Source organism: Rattus norvegicus, chromosome 1 (assembly GCF_021556685.1).
Source record: "Rattus norvegicus strain SHRSP/BbbUtx chromosome 1, alternate assembly SHRSP_T2T, whole genome shotgun sequence".
NCBI classification, from domain to species: domain Eukaryota; kingdom Metazoa; phylum Chordata; class Mammalia; order Rodentia; family Muridae; genus Rattus; species Rattus norvegicus.
In genome coordinates, this window is record NC_141534.1 from 261,808,560 (window position 1) to 261,823,607 (window position 15,048).

General features: G+C 38.1%; 1 long non-coding RNA gene across 1 annotated transcript in view; it reads right to left on the reverse strand.

Moving 5' to 3' along the window:
- Window positions 1-15,048, reverse strand: part of LOC120100053 (uncharacterized) — a 156,230-nt gene that overhangs the window by 100,812 nt on the left and 40,370 nt on the right. The gene's annotated exons all lie outside the window — the stretch shown is intronic.

The following is a 15,048-nucleotide window of genomic DNA, read 5'->3' on the forward strand; positions in this document are numbered from 1 at the left end:
ACCACAAGATTTAGTAGTAATTTCTAGGTACACTTTTAAATTTGTTAAGTCTACTTGATCTGAAAAGCAAATGGAAGAAATATATTACTAGTTGTATTTCTCTATTTCAACTTAAGTATTCATTATTTATAATAGTCATTGCCTAGGTCTCATATATACCTACCATCCAAAAGAGTGGTTGTATGCTTTAAGTTATATTAGCCCCTTTTTTATTGCTTTTAATTAACTATTTGTGTTAAACTTCTTTGTGGTTCCCCTAGATTTAAAAACCCATTAACATCTAGGGAGTATTTTCTACAATGAACAGTCTTGCTTCACATTGAGTTTTATGTGCAAATAATTCATCAGGGTTCTTGAGAAAATGCATATTCTAAGTTGGACATGGTGATACATGCCAGTAATCCCAGCATTCAGCAGGCTTAGTCAGGAGGATCATGAATTGCAAATCAACTTGGGCTTACCCTTGAGACCTTGCATATAAAGAGAGGGAGGTTAGGTGAGAGGTTGCCTATGACCTGGACAGCTCTCCACCTGACCCTATCTGACCCTTCCTGCCCATGGGGTTGGGGGTGAGTTGATGCAGAGCCAATGGCACAGACACTGGGAGCAGGTGAAAAATGCTGTCTGTCTCAAAGTCATCAGAGCACTGCTGCAAGCTCCTTTAACACCCTTAACCCACCCCACCCACATTGGTTCCAAGGAAGTATCTATTCCAAGCAGCAGTTCCTGATTGGCTAGCACTATTTACACCAACAATCATTGTTCTCTCAAGCAGCCCTAAATTAGGTCCTCCTGCAGGGAAGTTGGTGTCTCAGGAAGTCTTCAATTTGGTCCTCCTGCAGGAGATGCTTTCACAGCTGCAGGGTCCCCCAACCTTTATACAGAGGAGGCCCTGTCATTCCTGCTACATCTCTACCCTTTTGCTTTTAGATTTTGACAGCCTAGCAGGAGCCAGGGTGCCATGGCCTGAACATTGCTGACACCCACCTCAGTGGATTCCCAGCATACTGGACTCTATCTGTCTTAGGTTGTCCTGTCTTCCAGGATTTAAGCCGTCATTGACTACCAGCCTTCAAAGAGATATCACTCCGGAAGCATGCCACACAAGGGGGAGACAAGGAAAAGCCTACTTGGTCTCCTAGATCTCTGCCATCCTTGCATTGATAACATCCTTGGGGGGCTGCAATTGAGATTTTCAAGAGTCATTAGCACCTGGAGGGTTGCCTTATTTATAGTACGCTGACTAAACACACACACACACACACACACACACACACACACACACACAGAGAGAGAGGGGGGGGCATGCTTTTATTCAATGAGTAGGGATATTGTTTCTAAATTTGAAGGAGCTTCTATGCATATGCCCAGTGTCTCCTGCTTGTCTATTAAGCAAAAGGTCGGCACTGTGCATTTGAGCCTCACTAAATGTTACATTCTATTATTGATGACATTTCCGGATAGATACCCTTTATACTCAACTGCATGTATTTTATTGGAGTGGAGCTGTCCTTCACAATCTCTCACTGGTAATGATGAAAACACTCTCACCATCAGCCCTGGAGTTGTTAAAATACCTTTCTAATGTCTAAAAATTCAATCCCAGGAAAGCATGTTGCCATCATATTCCGATTCCAACACGTGTCAGCATGTGACAGGGACTGAATCACTGTTTTCTTTCAGGTTTTTCAAAGTCTATCCTGGATACTGCTTGCTGTTATTTTGCGTATAATTACTTTAGGAACTGTTCAACAAGCATAGAGAATATTTAATACAGCATAAGAGAAAGGCAGGAAAACAATTCAGTGAGGGGTCCCAGCTTTTCAACTGGAGTATTTCTGAGAACATTGTAAAAGAATTTTGCCCCTGAATTCTACATATCTGTTTCTAAATTGTTCAAATAATGATTAAAACTTTTCAAAAGACCAGAATATATTCCTTGTTTGTTTTTAATGCTGTGACTATATATATATATATATATATTCTTATTCCTTACTCCTTCATTGTTTGTTATTCTTTGTTGCTTTTCTAGACATATTTATAAACATCAAGTGTCTTAATACCTTCTTAGGCAAATGATGGGATCAAATACATCTATTGATAGATTTTCAATTCTGTTTATTGCATTTGTGAGTTATGATATGGAAAGAATCTAAGGATATTACTCATCCACTTAAAATCACCAAGCATAATATTTACTCATTCAATTTTATGTAGTTCCTAGAGTTTAAGTTTCAAATATGGTCACGATTCTATGACCTAGTGCATGCCAACTGAAAAAGCCTAATCGTATTTCTATGGAAGGTAGAATAGAAGAGTTTATTGCTTGTGACTCAAAACTGTCCATGCCACACTTGAAAACAATGAGAATTTTGACTGAGCCTAGAGCATTGTGCAAGTACCTTGTAGGTTCTGGGATGAGGAATACATTCTGGAAAAGATAGCAAACCAAACTTAAAAATTACTTGTGGTAGCTGCAAATCACAGTAATATTACTTCCTTTTTTTCTGCCAAATTTCTGCCAATACATTTAGCTTGATTTAAAGGAAAGAAGATGAAAGTGGAAAATGTTTGAATCATAGCTATTAACTACAGAGAACTAAATTTAAAGATTTGCTAATTAAAATGTCACAGTATAATAAATATAATACTTGAATGATGAGGCAGCATGAGCTTTCTATGTTATTATTATTGTTCCTTTTATACAAAGGAAAATATATTCTTTTCTCATATAATATAACCTGATTACGGTTTCCTTTCCCTCTCCTCTGGTGTAGCTCCTCTCCTTTTCTATCTCTCATTAGAAAAGAATAGGTTTCCAAGAGATAATATTAAACTTTAATAAAATAAAACATAAGATAAAATAAAAATTATCATATCAATACTGGACTGGATAGACCAACAGAAGGATAAGCAGCCATGAGAAGACACAAGAATCAGAGACCCACTTGTTTGCACACTCAGGAATCCCATAAAAACCCAAAAATGGAAGCCACTATATGCAGAAGACCTGGTCCCGACCTGGGCAAACCCTGTTCATGTTGCTTCAGGTTTTCTGAGTTCACATGAGATCTGCTCATGTTGATTTAGAAGGCTGTGTTTTCTTGGGATGTCCTGCAAACCCTCCACCTCTTGCCTCCATTCTTTCAGCCTCTCCTGCAGTGTTCTGTTGACTCTCAGGGAGGAGTTTGATAAAGGTATCCCATTTAAGGCTGAGTGTTCCAAGATTTTTTACTCTCTGTGTAATGTCTTGCTGTGTGTTTCCATATCTGTGCTCAATTGTTACAGGAAAAATCTTCTCTGATAATGGCTAAACAAGGTACTGACCCATCTATGACTATAACACAATATTATTAGGAAACATTTTGTCAGTATTTTTTTTAGGCCAGTACTATTTGGTTTTACTCTAGATCCTTGGGTTACCTAGTTTCTTCTCCTTGTTCACCCAAGTAGTGGTGGACATGGGTTCCAAATTGTGAAGTGGGCCTTAAGTCAAATCATTTATTGGTTGATTATTCCCACAATGTTTTTTTTGCCACCATTGCCTTAGCACCTCTTGCAGGTAAGAAACCATCGTAGATCAGAGGGTTCGTAGTTTTCTTGGTGTTTAAGTTTCTTTTTTGGAAGCAGACAGAGTACCTTGCTGTACCAAGGATGCTAGCACATAAAAATGAAGGCTCTGTATAGACACCAGCTCTATTTCTTCATGTTCAATGGGTTGTGTGGGTGTTGTTTTCAGCAATGGTGCCTTGCTGTTACTTTGAGAAGAATAATCTATTGTTTCAGCAACAGTCTGGGTTGTTTGGGGGTTCATATGGGACTCCCTTTGACAGTCACTCATTTAGATATAACTCAATCCTTGTACTGGAAGCTGCATTTGGAGGGAAAAAAATGGCAGTTAGGATACTAATGTCTCTCCCATTATTTGATGAATTCATTTAGATAATGTATGTATACACACACACACACACACACACACACACACACACACACACACATACAGAGGTTTCTACTCTCTTTAGTTTTCATAATACTCCTCAAATGCGCCTTAATTTTAGCTGACTCTCCTCCTAGTCTCTTTTTCATGCCTTAATATTCACCATGCAAGCTTTCACCCAAATCCATTCATATCGAAATACATTTGTTCCTTCTAATCCCTTTATACATATCTTCTTTGTAGGTCTATGGGTTGTAGCTTGGTCTTCATTGTTTTTTACAGCTAATATCCACATATAAGCAAACACATACCATATTTTATCTTTTTGGGTCTGGCAGTATTTTTCTACTTCCACCAATTTGCATAAAATTTACATAATGTCATTTATTTTAACAGCTGAGAAGTATTCCATTGTGTTTACATTCCTTTCTTTAGCCATTCTTCAGTTGAGGAATGTAGCATATAGTTTTAAAAAGGACCCATGCTAAATCTGTCTATCGTGCCAGTATCAACGGTTTCGCCCCACCCCCACCCCCCATGGCGAGCTCCAAACTGTCGACTTACCCTATTTCCCACTGATAGCTTGCTAAGCTAACCAAACCAGCTTAACCTGAGATGCCCGGAGCTGGAGCTGCGGAGCTGCATCTAGTGTTTTTTCAGGCCATCCACCCGCTGTGGCTGGCTTGAATAACACCAGCTATTGCCCACTCAGCTCCCATTAAACCCCTGAAATGAAAACACTAGAGACGTATATTATACCAGCCAAATTTATAATGGTAAACTTCCAAGCCTAAAATGCCTGTGCATAGAGTACACACCACAATAGTGTAACTACAAGCTGAACGCTTAGATGGGACACATATCCCACTACACACCCTCCAGCCTATCTGGGAAATCCCTAGCTACTTTTGGCTCCTCCAGGCGACATGTGTCTGCTCCATCTTCACCTCCTTTTCCTCCATTTTCTCCCTCCATCCTCCATCTTGTCTCCCTCCTTCTCTTCCTTCTCTAAAGCTTTCTGCTCTACCTTTCCTTCCACTGCCCAAAAACAAGCTGTAGCCTTATCCGACCAATTAAGATTTCGTCTGACCTCCCCTGAATATGTGATCTACTCCTTGTGTGGGGCACCCCTCTTGAGAGAGCAGAAAATACCAACAGCAATCCACATCAGAGGGACATCCAGGTTGTTTAATATTTCTAGGTTTATGAGTTCAGCAACAATAAGCATAACTGAGCATATGTCTTTGTGGTAGTATGAAGTATCTTTGGGAATTTCTTTATAATAATCTACTTGTTAAAGCATCAGTAGAATTCCCAGTGTAGAGAAGGGTTAACGAGATAAAAATTATGTAAAGTATTTCTAATTCTAAATCACGCAGAGTCACACATGGAATTGTTTTTTGTGATAAAGAACATTGGTATTATCCCATGTGTTGTATAGAGCCACACTACGAGATTTAAGAATAATAGAAAAACATGAGTTGTGGGTTTATTAATTTGGCATGGACTGATGTTGGCCTGTTAGACATTTCATACACTTTTAGGTTGTATGTAGATATTAGCAAATATGACAGAAGAAACTGTCTGTTCCTAAATCCACATAAATGCACATAAAAATTGACAAGATATATGTATTAAATAAATGAAGAACTGGAGAGAAAGTTCTATGGTGAAAGCACTTGCATGTGAAAATAAGATTCTGAGTTCAAATACCCAGGAGTTATGTAAAAGCCGTATATGTTAGCTCACTGCAGGAACCCATTTGTTCCAATGGTGAGATTGTAAGTCGAAATAGAAAGATCTCTAGAATCTTTCTGGCAAACAAGATTGAAATTTGCAGAAGCAAAACGGCCAAGATGATAAAGCTATCTCAAACAAGATGGAGGATAAGGAGTAACATTTGACCTTGTACTCTGTCCTCTGTATACGCCATAGCACATGCCCTTTTACATTTACATGAATGCATTTGCACAGAAATGCATACACACACAGCACACACATCTAGCATTCATTACCTTGCTCTAGATATGGGAAAATGAGAGACACTCAAGTTCAGAGTACAGTAGGAGGAAAGACAATTGTTCATGAGATTTGTAGGGATGAAGTGGAGCACAGTAGTAGTACATCATCAAGTAATCCTCACTGAGAGGAGGCGTTTTGTTAAAAGTCTGGAAAACGTGAGGTATGATCTCCAAAGCTATCAGGGACATGAACTTTTAGTTTGCTGTACAAAGTAATAACTCTGCTTGACACACTCAGAGGACTTCAGAGAGGTACAGCTGAGCATGCATTGGGACATAGTAAAGTTATAGAGTGTGTACATAGGAAACTAAGCAAGGCACTGAGGCCCTAGTCATTGGAGACCATAGTAAGGGGTTTGGGTCCTTGACATAGAGTCATGATTTGAAGTTGGGTTGCCCTGTCCTTGTATATCTCCTTTTAAGATTAATTTTCACATAAGTGATGATCTTCAAGTCTTGCCCTTTTTCTATGCCATACCTTTCATATTCCTTCAGGGAAGTCTCACACTTACACTTTTTTTCAACCCAATTCATATTAATTTTCATAGCAGAATTGCTCACAACATACATAGGTTTATTTTTGCTTCTTAAATTAAGTCAGAACTCTCCATCTTGTCGAGTTTTTCCTCTGAATACTTCAATTTGATAACTTCTTGTGCACTTTTAAATCATCTCCTCAGATTTCTATGTCTTTGTTTCTATCATCCAAACATAAACTCTTTTCCCATTTCTCTTGCCAACAATATATCTGGTTTTTTTTTTTTAGTTCTTCCAAAATCTCAGTCATTTTATCATCACCCCTAATGTAGCAACAAATGGCTTCTCACTTTTTCAAATACTCAGCACTTTAACTCCCATAAGATCCATCCTGTGCTGTCAAATATAATGAGTGGGCTCAGCATACATTGGGTAGTAATGTGTGTTTTATTCATGTTTTAATTTCTCCAAAGAAGAAGAAAAATGCCAGTATACTGAAAAGTAACAGGAGAGAAACTTTTAGTGTTCAGTATGTAAGCATTAGGGTGGAAATTTTAGCATTATTGACACAACACCGCATGGAACTTAAAGGCCAGCCTTTCTTCCTCATGACCCATGGGTATTTAATTTCATGATTACAAATACTTCTGATATTCTGTGACTTTCCATGTTTCAAGTGCAAGACAAGGAATGTGGGATTAATTTAGGAATCCATCATATTTTTAAAGCTATGACAACTAGTTATGTCATAAATACAGCAGATCACCCAGCAGTATGAAAAATGGACACTCTACCTTGGGGGCCATAAAAATGATTCATGCTGTAAATTCTTCCACGGTGATCTTTCTAGCCTGCCTTTGTGCCTGGGAATGCTACTTAAAGTAGCACATGTTTAAAAACAGATTTCAGCCATTCAAGTGTGCATTTCTATCCCCATTTGCAAAAGAAGAGGAAAGAGGTCTGATCAGAGTAAATTTCATCCACAGGTAAAGGTATCCATATTCAAATCCACTTTAATTGTCGAAGAATCCAAAGGACACTTGAAGAGTTAGACCCCTTGTGGTTTACTTTAATTTTAAATAGTGAAAAAAGTTTAGTTGAATTTCTTTGACCTGGATGTTATAGGTCAGTGGCTCTCAACCTTCCTAATGCTCTGACATTTGAACACAGTTCCTCATATTGTGGTAACTCGCAACCATAAAGGAGCCATGACTCACTTGTTGAAAACAACCCTTTTCCTAAGTTATTAGAAACAAATACATAAATTTTAACTGGGTTCTGCCATATTTAAAATGTTTTTATTTTAAATCTGGGCCAAGGGAACTTCACCCTGAAAAAAATGTCTCCAGAGGCTCTTTTGACTAGTTATTTGACTGGTTGTCTCATTTCTGCTCTATTATACATGAAACTACTGACTGAAGAGGAGGTGAACCTGCTGGACTGTAGTTACCCATTTTCTGAGGAGCATTTTACCAATGTCTTTAGCATTCTTTGACATAAAATTTTACCTACTTCATAGATCAACAGATTGGAGTTCAAAGAAGCAACATAATTTTTCTAAAGTTATGTACAATAAGAAGAGAATTTAAAACCCAGTCAGTCTGCATCTGAAGGTTATAGTAAGGGAAAGTGGCCAGTGCAAAGTCTTTAATCTATAATTAACTCCAGCAAGAGTCACTTAAAGGACTTCTCCTGTTCTGAAGTGAGTAGTGACAGTTGACTGCCATCCTAAGTCACAGTGAGTTGAGATTGGATGCAGAGACAAATGTTAGGACTGGCAAAATGGCTTTCTCAGCTCCCAATCCCTAGTCAATTTCTGCTGCAAGACAAACTTGTTCTTACATTGCTCCTCAGATGAAAATAAAATAGAATTTAAACTAATACTTAGTTTTCTTGAATTGAAATCATTTGGGGATCTTACACTGATCATGGTTCTGACTTTGAGAAGTTTCCACATCTAGTCCATAGGGACATTTTCTTGGTTGTCTTTTCCACTGGATATTGTTACAGTTTCTGTGCTGAAGGAGAAACAGAGCCAGTGTTTCTGTCTTTAACTCTCTGTTCATTTCATGTCTGTTTTAGGCTTCATAACACACCTCTCTTCACTCAACGTGTTCTCACATATCTTCCTAAAGTTTATGACACCCTTCTAGCCTCCAGAACATTTGATTATCATTAAAGTTACTCATGAATCTTTCTTCTCAAAAATACTCCTGCATCCGCAAAAGCGCTTGAAATACTAACAAGGATAGACTATGCAGTTAGAGGAGAAAATATTCCAAATAACTACAAAAGCACGTTTCTAAGGTTATTCCATTGATTTAGCCCAATTCAAAACAAAACAGAAAATAGATAAAAATGAATATAACTTATATGTTTATTATACTTTAGGCACAAGCTTGACAATTGCCATAAAGTAGCTATCATATATTCTTTTCAAAATTTGCACCATTTTTCACTTTTCAATTAAAAATGCACAAACAGACAAAACCCATGAGACTTTACTACTTGAATCAAAAAGCTAAATCAGGGGGCTGGGGATTTAGCTCAGTGGTAGAGCGCTTACCTAGGAAGCGCAAGGCCCTGGGTTCGGTCCCCAGCTCCGAAAAAAAGAACCAAAAAAAAAAAAAAAAAGCTAAATCAGGGGTCTGTAGCCTTCCCCTTTCAAAAGAGACAAAAAGTAAATAAACAGTGTATTAATATATAATAGTAAAAGTCTCTATCAATAACAGGGAATAAGAAAGCGATTGGGCATAGGTGGCTTCCAATAAAATGTTGCTTACAAAGGAAGGTCATGGGTTACATTTGGCTATAGGTCATAGATGGTGGACTTATGCTTTCCAACAAGTGACGGAGTTTCTTGACTAGAATGTGCAGCACCCATTGAAGCCCTTTTCATCCTGAAATAGCACAGGTTTCTCTTTTCTAAATCACAAACAGTCTGACAGGACTTGCAAAAGATTGATGGTGGAGGAAAACCTGCAAAAAACACCCGTCAGTACTTGCACTAGAAATGACGCCCCTCTGTTCCTGAAGCTTAGCATACTCTGCTGTTTCTCTGCCTCGCTTTCTGGGACTGTATGGTATCATTCTTGCTTAACCACAGTGCGTGCAGTGCGAAAGCTGGGCACACTTCTATTTGTTGAACTAGATCATTTGAGAAGCAAGTGGGAAAACGGCCTGACCAGTAACTGTTGCTGGGCAGGGTGATCCTCTGCCTGCTCACACATTTAACTGTGGTTATCACATTCTAAATGGGGAAGACTGTTACCTAAGAGCCTGGGATATCGTTGTTTTACTAAACATCACCTTTCAAAAACAGAAAAGCACTCATTTCTTTGTTGTGGCATCTTAAGTTCAGTATCATGACACTTTGTATAATCTAATATAGTTTGGGCAGTCAGGCACTCCTTCTTAATTGTGTCATACAGTCTGGTCTGTGAGCACCCTTAACCTCTGTCTTTACAAATAAACACATTAAGGCATGGGAATACATGGAAACCCCAAAACATGTCTATGTGAGATGAATGTGAGGACAAGAGAGGAGGAGTTTTGAAAACTGAACGATATTCTCAGCACCTCATAAACTCAACTTGAATCTGTCTCCTACTCCAGATTGTCTTTTCATGCCTAGAGACTAGTAACTAGAGTATAGTAACCGATTAACCAATTTCAACAAATTAGTACGACCCTCTCTATGCCTAATTAAGCTACACGTAGGAAAGGTATTAATTAGCCCAAGTAATTATTTTTAAGTGTGTCTATTTATGTATGTGTGTTTCAATGTAATAACTTTCAGGCACTCTGATTTGGAGCTGAACAAACTTTGTGATGTCAACACGACCTTGTAGAAGGAATGATTCTTCTCTGACCATGAGAAGCATCTTCCTTCCTCAAGGTAAGAGGGAGCATTGCTCTATGTCTAGCTGCTTCAAGATATCAGTCCAGAATCAGTCTCCCTGGTGTATCACAGCCCAGATATCCAAGCATAACTATTGTTTTATACACAGACTGACGCATTTCTTTGCCATTTTTCCCTCTCTCTCTACCTTGGGGAAAGTCAGAGGAGGAGGAGTTTGATCAAGAGTACCCATGCATGTTGATAGAGCCTGTGGTTGTGGGATACTGATGGATGTAATCTTAGTACTGACACAAGGCTTTCTAGTGGCTGAATGATTTGGGGACTACATTGTAGTCCTTCTCCATCCCGTTGTCAGAAGAGTCTTTGACACTTATTTAAAAAAAAAAGTTCTATTTCAAGAATTACTGTGGTATGTGGATAGCTCAAAAGGCCCATGCATATAAAACAGAATTATAAATTATCTTTGAATCTGTGAAATATATTTCCTTTTCTGTCATTTTTTCTTATTGTGGAAATTGTAGTTCAGTCTGTTCGGTGGTTGTGGTTTTGTGCTAGACACAGAAACAGGCCACGACTGCTAATATCCAACTTGTCTTCCAGTCCAGATTTTCTGGTTCCAATTTGTAAGGTCTAATTACAAACAATAACCTTCTCTTCCAAAGGGGTTTGCTCTACACACCAGAGACTGAGTGGGAACAACCTACTTGACTGGTTTTGTAACTCTACAAGAGTCTAGGGAGTTAACTCCTTAAACACACTGTATCAGTGTGGGATGAAAGTGTTTCCCAGACTGCTCACACTCCTAAGAAGTGACAGAAATGAGATGCCGCTGCCCTCTCTGGCCTTGAGCCCACATTCAGTTTCATCACTAGAATGCAGAAAAAAAAAATCCAGCATTTCTTGATAGGAGAGATTTAAAGAATGCCCTTGCAATGCCAGAATGTTGACTGTCGTGAAACATTGTTTTATTTAAGATACATATGAGCAGCTTAAACCCTCCAAAGGACAGATTCTGTAAGTGGAAAACAAAAAGTATCAATTCATGGAAAATGTAGGTTATTAAGAGAAAGTGAATTACAAATGCATTAAGGGGAAAAAGCCATTTATTTGGGAAAAGATCAGAGTTTAAGAGACACAAATTGGTCATGTGCTCTAGTCTTATAGATTTCAAGCAAGTTTTAAATGCAAAACCAATAAATGAGGAACGGGATTCCCTAAGGTTTTTTTTTCTTTAAATTCAAGAATTTAGATTGGTAAAGACAAGCTTGCAGAGGCTCTAATTCAAAAGCAACTGGTAATCTTTAAAAAATATGCACAAATCAACTTTTTTTTTGGAAAAATGGGAAGACAGGGGCAGAACAATGGGATTCTTGAGACACAAGGGCTGAAATGACCCTGTGACCCTCGAAGGACTAGAATGTTCCCCTCTGATAAATGTGATGGTCTCAGCAGTTAGCATTATGATGGTATAAGTTCAGTGATTTATTTGAATGCAAATGTGGCTGAAACCTTGTCTCTCCTGTCTTCTCAAGCTACCCAGAATTATAGGGTGACCCAATTTGCCTTTATTTCCTGATTTTAAGTTTTTCCTATAAAGTAAATGCCACTGAGTGAGTTCCTACTGTAGGTATGGACCACGTTAGACAACAGACGTCCCGTTATATGTTTAATTTAGTGACGTTTGTTCACCTCTTGAGCTGGAAGCCAATAGAAGATGGGTGAATTGGATACGCTAAGAGAACAGGAAATTTGGAGGGGTCTCCTCTTGTCTCTTTTGATCCTTGTACACACAAACCCTTTTCCTCTAGTAAAGAAATTCTACCTACTTGTTCTCTGTGACTTGAGTATTTGTTTCATGTACTTGAGCATATACTTATAAAATTGTAGGAGGAGATCATTAAATTTCGTTATCCTGGAGTTGCTTCGGAGCCATTTGCAAACGACTATCACTGTTTTCTCTGTTGCTCTACACCATCTTTGCGTGTTATTTATATTTAAAGCAGCTCACTTGAAAGCAGATCTAAAACATAACTTAAAGAAAAAAAAAGAAAAAGGAAAAAATAAAACACAACTTAAACATCGCTTTTAAATAACACCCATGAGAAGTAGCTTAACTATAAAAAACATTCACATTAATGTAAACATTTCTTTAAAGGCTCATGTGCTCCCCTCCACAATTATTTCACATGTCTCGTTAATCTACCTCACAACAATTAAAAATGAAAAAAAGAATCTAAACTCTGCAGTTGGGATGCTAATTTTCTACAAGTATTTTGATGTTTCCCATAATGTTGTAAAGGTAAAAATGCAAATGTTCTTGTTATGAAACAGAGAAGGCAGAACGTCTGGGACAATGAAAACTTGCTTTCTTCCAGAAGAACAAACTCATAAAGTCACGGACATTGCCACTTGGTGTGCAGACTACTGGGTATGAGCTACAGACAATACTGGCTTACGTTAACTTAAACTCTTCTCTATTAGAAAAACTTCATGGGTCAATTGACAACTTTGTGATCCAGATTTAATAACAATAAAATCCATTGATGTTTAAGATTGAAATGTACTAATATAAGAAAAAGGAAGAGAAAAGCAAACATAGCACCAATAAGTAATGTAAAAATGCCATTTTTATTGAACCATAGCTTTGGCCAACCTCATGAGAGATTATAGCAAACACTTTATTTAGAGTGGCCCACCTGTAATTACATAAAGTGGAAAGAATATTTACTGTAATAATTAAAACCAATTACCTTTACTTGAGGATCAAAACTAAGCATTAACTACTAAGCTTATATATTCTAATTTCCATAAATCTAACATCCTTTAAAATTGCGTATTAAGCGAAGGACACACAGTTAGCCCGCAGACCAGGCAAAGGAAATTAAAACTGGGTGCTTAGTGTCTCACCTCCTCAAAAGCAGCAGATTGTAGGCTGAATATCGGGTGGAAAATAATTGGAGTTTCCTCTCCTGTAATTAATTAGGGTTTTCAGAGTCCCAGAACTTCAAATGAGGGAGAAATCGAGCTGTCAGCAGGCAACAGTTTTTAACTAAAAAGTATGCATTTTGGCCTCAGTATGACAAGCTGGCACATTGGGTTTAATCTGTTTACTTAAGGCCACCCCATGCTCTTCAAAAATTATTGATAATTTTTCTTTAAAAAATGATGAATGTCTACTACCAATGTCCAAAAGGCATCTTTTGCTCAATGTGCGACTCATTTCGCTATAGTAAAACAAGGCACCAGCCAGTTAATATTTAGACATGTTTTTTTACTAATACTACAGACAACATTTATGTAACTATTAAATAGACAGCATGAAAAGCAGAAAGATGAGAGAGAACTCTCCTATCAAATTCCTCCTTTAAATGAGGCTGGGTGGTTGTGCCTTTCTTCAGAGCAAGGGCTAGCGAAGGGTCAAATTCTTTAAAAACTACAGTCCCATTTGTGGATACTGTGCTTATAAATAACAATTACTGGGCTGGTACAGATTGTTTTAAAATCGGACTTTATGGCTACAATCAAGACCCCCATTTAGAAATCCCTACGATGGCAATGTTAGTGTGCAGCTCTTAAAAGAACTTCAGAGAAACCTAAAATCCACTTAGTTTTTAAAGTGAGGGGGATAGAAGGCTTCAGGCTTTGGGTGAATTTTCTGGAACTTTCTTGGCTGAAATGTGAGCCAGACCTTGAATCTACACCTTTTGAAACTTGAAGTGCATTTCCGAGTTCTGTACATACATCATGATTTGACTCCGTCATGTTTTATAGTATCAGAAAACATACGTACGGTCACAGGGCGACACTCAAGATTCGTTGAAGAATATGGATAGTTTACCGCTTGGATGAACACTGGAAGGGGGGACTCTGAGTGCCTTCCCTAGATTATGCTTGAAGGAAGGTGCCACTTTAGAAGAGAAACTGAGGGAGGGGATTTGATTATTACCGGTTATAATTGCCATCAACTCACAATAAAATCTACAAAGTGGCCTCATGTCCCTGCTGATAGACCCCTTAGAGGGAAATACAGACACGTAAACAGGGAGTTCGATTCTTTGTTCTGGACACAGAATTCCACTGTTTTTGGATGATTGGAAATCATAATATGGAGCACCAAATTAAAAACTAAAGTCGTGGCCGCCATTTTTTAAATACCATGGATACCCTCAAATGAATTCACTTTTGAGAAAGCCTTGCATGCTCAGAAATTCCTTGCTGTGTGTGTGGAAAAATGAATTATCGGAATACAGACGTTCAAGCCTAGAAAAGCATGTGCGTTCTTGTGTTGACAGCTCTTTTCCCACTGTAAAGGCACTCTGAAGGAGTCTCTCTAAAAAAGAGTTCTTAGTCTCTTATTTTTTACTATTATACACCTATAAGCATGCCTATATAAGTTGCTGGAAGATTTCTATCTTACCAATATCAGCCACACCACTCTTTGCTTTCATTCCACTTTGGTTCGTTCATGGGGATTACACATTCAGAGTGAGAAAGGTTCTGTCAGTAAACTTCACATTATTTGTGGCTTGAAACCGACATTCCAGCATCAAGACTTGATGTAACAAATACATTTTTGGAAGAATGAAGCTATCAGCGAAATGCCCTAGAGGATAATAAAATCTTGGGATGTAGAAGCGTGTGTATATGAAATGATGGATCTGTGACCTGCAAAGTAGAAACTATAAATTTTGGCCATCCACATCACTGTAGGAACAGTTCTCCTTCCCTAACGAGCTCTGTGCCCTCTAATG